This window comes from Schistocerca americana, chromosome 6, assembly GCF_021461395.2.
Source record: "Schistocerca americana isolate TAMUIC-IGC-003095 chromosome 6, iqSchAmer2.1, whole genome shotgun sequence".
In the NCBI taxonomy this organism is placed as follows: Eukaryota; Metazoa; Arthropoda; class Insecta; order Orthoptera; family Acrididae; genus Schistocerca; species Schistocerca americana.
In genome coordinates, this window is record NC_060124.1 from 511,059,459 (window position 1) to 511,065,225 (window position 5,767).

The 5,767-nt window shown below is 41.0% G+C and overlaps 1 non-coding gene across 1 annotated transcript; it reads right to left on the reverse strand.

Annotated features, from left to right (window-relative positions):
• Positions 1–2,054: 2,054 nt before the first annotated feature.
• Trnas-uga lies at positions 2,055–2,129 on the reverse strand. The gene has a single exon. It is a non-coding gene; the product is annotated as a tRNA-Ser (tRNA).
• Between the last annotated feature and the right edge of the window lie 3,638 nt (positions 2,130–5,767).

The window sequence follows — 5,767 nt, forward strand, 5'->3', positions numbered from 1 at the left end:
GCCACTTTTAAGACTGACGGAAATTTGAAATCGAGTGTACAAGACACATGAATTTTGGAGGCAATTTTTCGAAGACAAAAGTGCTGCTTATAGTCTGTAAAATACGGTATACAGGCAGTAGAGATGAAATTCATCGCATACCGGACATTTCACGTCGCAGCGGTCTACAACATAGATATGGGTAAATCATATTACCTGTCGACCACCCCTTCGTTCTCAGGGCTTGAAAGCATCGTAAAATAAATGAATCGGAATCTGTGTCAGTGTGGATTAAAGGTGCTGACAACTGTAAAAAAATGAAACTCGTCGGTGACCTTACCCATTATTGTAGAAACTAAATTAATTATTTCCTGCCCCTTATTCCAATCAAGAAACAATACTAAATAAAAAAGACAATTACGAAGCCATTGCATCAGCCACATAGGAGCTACTCCGTGTGAGCATTGAACTTGATCATTACACAAACGCTTATCGCTCTGTACAAACATGATAAGCCAAATGAAACGCGTGCTGCTAGTACGACTACAGCACGCGTCCGGGATATCCACCCGACTTCGGTCTATTAGCGTCAGCCAACAACCGCCAAACGTACATTGAGAGCCAGGGGCTCAAGGAGGCAACAGCTTTGTCTATATAAGAGTAGTGAAGAGACAGATCTCTAAAGACAGATCGATAGACGGATGATAGAGACCGGAACAAATGATTACATTATCTAATGGTTCAAATGGCTCTGAGTACTATGGGACTTAAATTCTGAGGTCATCAGTCGCTAGAACTTAGAACTACTTAAACCTAACTAACCTAAGGACATCACACACATCCATGCCCGAGGCAGGATTCGAACCTGCGACCGTAGCGGTCGCGCGGTTCCAGACTGTAGCGCCTAGAACCGCTCGGCCACCCCGGCAGGCCATTATGCAATCTTTGGAAGAAGGTGATGATGATGTATCTTCACAGTGACTACCTGCAATGTAGAGAACGGATCTCGTATGCATCTCCGACCGCTTTGTTAGTGCTTGTGGCTAGGTGTTTACGGGTCGACCCGTTGCGTAGCTGAGAAGAACGGCATTCCGATCGGCAGACTCCGGCAGCGCGAGCGGCCCAGGCTGCAGTTGCCGCGCTCTTCAGCACGCCCTCGACTGCACGCCTATTTGCAAACATTCTGTGGAAAGGGGCGGCATAACGCGAGATGGGCGAGTCCTCCCTGCCCGCCCGCGGCAGTCGTAAAACGGCGAGCGCGCCGCATCCCGCACGGCACGGCCGCTGGTGTGGTGGAGATGCCGGCGCTGCCACAGCCATTCGCATGCGGGCCGCGAGGTGGCGGCCAGCCGGCCGGCATAGCAAGCAGGCGGCAGCCCGTGGCGGCAGGGCTGCCTGCCTGGCCCGGCTCATCCCTCACTCAGCCTACTGGCTCTGCACGACACTCGTTGGCATACAGATTACCACCTTTTCCCTGAACATACACTGGAGTACTTCTTCACCCCTGTTTACGGTTTCCTTCGAAAAGCCTAAACGAAAAATATCTCTGATAAATTTTATAGCACCTTGATTTGAGAAACTTCGTAATTAATTTTGTGCGATTTTGACAAGACAGTTGTTTGACATTAATGGATATATCGATTCCCAAATTTTCTTTCCCCTAAGAAGAAGGTCGTGTGGTGTCGATAAGTTCCGCAGGAAATTTATCAAAAAAAAAAAAAAAAAAAATTCGTTGTTACTACTTACTCACAGTAGGAACTGAGAATTCATTTATCTTGACATTCGGATTACTAATTATAATGCCTCACGTTGGTGGCACAGTGTAGTAGTAAATGGACAGTTCATTAATCTCTCACAAAACCTGGCGTGCAGTTTGCTCATTATATAATTATATCGATCCAGCATGGTGGCAAAGATTAGATGACATAAACAATCAAGGAAATCTACATGTTTTGAAAGTCATTTTTCTTCAACTCACTTGACTGAACTACAACAGCCTTAATTTTCCAGAATGAGATTTTCACTCTGCAGCGGAGTGTGCGCTGATATGAAGCTTCCTGGCAGATTAAAACTGTGTGCCCGACCGAGACTCGAACTCGGGACCTTTGCCTTTCACGGGCAAGTGCTCTACCAACTGAGCTACCGAAGCACGACTCACGCACGGTACTCACAGCTTTACTTCTGCCAGTACCTCGTCTCCTACCTTCCAAACTTTACAGAAGCTCTCCTGCGCAAGTTTCATTTCAGCGCACACTCCGCTGCAGAGTGAAAATCTCATTCTGGAAACATCCCCCAGGCTGTGGCTAAGCAGGAGAGCTTCTGTAAAGTTTGGAAGGTAGGAGACGAGGTACTGGCGGAAGTAAAGCTGTGAGTACCGGGCGTGAGTCGTGCTTCGGTAACTCAGTTGGTAGAGCACTTGCCCACGAAAGGCAAAGGTCTCGAGTTCGAGTCTCGGTCGGGCACACAGTTTTAATCTGCCAGGAAGTTTCAGCCTTAATTTTATTTCATACTAGATGCGGTACCTGGCATTGTCTAGATACATATTTATTCCAATCCTATGTTATTCTGTCTCTTCCTTCCCTCACTCTGACGGCCATCTCGACTTTCCCCACACTCACCATCTCTTCACCCCTTTATCTGTCCTTCTCGCACTCCCCCTGTATGTGTCCATGTCCTCCTGCCCCTTCACCCTCAAAATTCCCATCCCCCCGCCACAATAAGACGTCGCTTTTGCTTACCCTTCAATATTTCTTTACAGATTGAAAATAATATGTGTATCAGTGTGGTTGAAATAGATTCGAGGGCTTAGGTGGAGAAGTGGAGGATAAACACACACACACACATACACACACACACACACACACACACACACACACACACACACACATTTCTAAGAGCTAATATGTACCGCATATGACCGTCCCTATAACGAGTGTTCATGAATCGAACGCACTTTCATTTAAGATTGATACAATAGCACATAATTGGTATGAGACACACGCACCTGTTTGTTGTCAGCACTGAGAAGCATACAAGAAAACATTTCCAATATTACGTCCCGGCCCACCGCAACGACAAATCTATCTGCCCCTGCACAAAGTGGCACCTGTAAAGGTGACAGAACAACTTTACGCGCTCCTACTTACAACTCTTCCTGTGTATTTTTCATTTGACGAAGGAGACAGGTACAGCCGACAGCTGCAAACCATTTAATCTTTACAGCATTTGGATATATATCATTTATCGTTCTTCATAAACTGTAAACATTAGCACCTGTTAAAATGAAATAGTACTTTCGGAAACACATAACACTGCTGTGCAGTTGCTGACAACAATAAGCCATGTTTATGACACTGAAATTCTGCAATACAGGGAAAAAGATTTTTAAATACCCGTCAGCCGGTTTGACAACTATTACATTATGAGGGATATATTCGTAGGAGACATACGAGTAGTTGTGTCACGTTGTCAACAATTTAATTTTTAGTCAGTCTTCACAGGAGTCGAGTGTTGAGACGTACTGGAATAATTGTTGTGGTAGTATGAGTCGTTGATGACATATGCCATTCACAGACTTGCACAGAATGACTGTCACCACGTTTACGAGTGCTGAAAACTGCACAAAATGCTGCTGATCGGATTTCAATAAACTGGAAACAATCATACAGCGCATCTGACTAATTCATTCCAGTTTAATTATCTCTGTGGAAATAAAATTCATATGACTTGCATAATCTTACAATATTCATGTAGCTAGGCAGGAGCATGTGAAGGGTGAAGGGAAGGAAGGGAACTATTAGTAATTTTGAGACACTACCAAAAACAAATCTGGGATCAGTGTATCGTATTCCTAAAATTTATTTTACTTTCATGCAAGATGAATTATTAAAATATTATATTACATTATTAAAATGGTCACAAAAACTCAATTATAATTGCATTAATCTCAAATTTTCAAAAAATGTAGGAATAAATAAGAAATTTAAAATAAAAAAGAGAAGGACAGATGCACTGCACATGTTAAAGGCCCTTGAAGAAAGCTACAGGCCTCTTATTGAATCTGATTTTTGTTCATTATAATTGCAAAACAAACGTAAATACAAATATATAATTTTTCATTAATGGTGATTAATGTGACTTGTGATGTTGAACTGTTTTGGCTATGTCATCTATATCTGCCTCGTTTGGGGTGCATGCAATCCTCATTGCGTCTTCTAAACGACTGGACACCCGATTACGATATTTTTTAGGTACTTCATTTTTGAAAATGAAGCTTCACAAAGGTAAATTGAAGGAAATAGTGTTAAAATGAACTGTGCACAGTCTCCTAAATTCTTGTAATTGTTAGGCACGCATTTCGAAAATTTAATGTACTGTTGTGTTTCACGATGTTCTATAAACAGAGCTTTAAGCTGTGTGTCATGCTGAAGTTCGGTTATTTCATTTAGCAAATTTGTTTTAGTAAATACAAATTGGCAAAATAATTTGAGATCATACTGTTCAACATGCCAAGGTTTCTCTACAAGAATGTAACAGCCTCGAATATTTCTAACATCTGCAAAACTGTTTTTTATTTCTTCTAAATAGGCTTCCAGATATTCTTTCATGTTTTGGTAAATAGTTTCGGCGGTAGTTAAGCCTGAGCAGAGCATAGCAACAGTTGGAAAACTACACAGATATTTTACTTCGAGTTCATTTATATATTATTGCAATTTCGCCTCAAATGCAAATATTTTGTTAGTCACTTGCCGAATATCTTGTTTGGTCCGTGTACTTCCAAGTCAATTGTGTTGAATTTTTTGTGTAATATCGGTAAAAACAGCTGTAAGTATCCACCATTCGTCATCACCAAGTTCAGGATAATTTTTGCTACTTTGTTGTCAGAATAAAATAATTTCAGATTTCAAATTGATAAACTGTTCCAGCACTTTTCCTTTGCTTAGCCATGTGACAGCAGTATGTGGGAGAACATCACTGTAACAAGCTTGTAATTCCTGCAGAAGTTCTTTCAGTTTCCGATTATTAAGTTCACGGCACGAATGAAATTTATAACGCTTATAACCGTTTGCATAACATTCTTCAATTTGGTATTTGAAATTTGACATGCCAAACTTTCTTCATGCAGTAAGCAGTGAATGGAGTGTAAATTTGGCAAAGTCCATTCCTTCTTAACCATTGCTATAAAACCATTGTGGACGCCCGTCATTGACAGGCAACCATCTGTAGATACTGATATTAATTTGCTCATAGATAATTCATCTTTTTACAAATTCTTTAATTGCATCCACAGAACCACATCATTTTGTGTGACCTTTAATGGTTATAATTGCTAAAAAGTCTTCCTCTATTACCCCATCATTTGTGCAGTAACGCACAAATACTGAAAACTGAGCCATCGAAGCTAAATCTTTACCGGAATCACATGCAAGACTGAACTATTTGCATAGTTTGACTTTATTAATCACTGCTGCAAACATATATTTTGAAATATCTTCTATAAGACGTCGACAGGTAGATTCTGAAAGTGTGAGCTTATTTATTTCAGCCGATATTTGTTTTTTGTTGGAGAAATTTTGAAACAAATTTTCAGAAACAGTCATCATACATTGCTTGACTAATTCAGCATCAGTGAAAGCTTTCATATTTTTTGCCAGAATATTACATACTTGGTATGATGCTCTTGTGACAGCCTCACTTTGCCCAACTCCTGCTAACATAAGGTTTTGTTGACGACGAATGGTAGATTTTAGATAAGCAATTTTTTCATTTCTTTCATTTGAATTCAAAG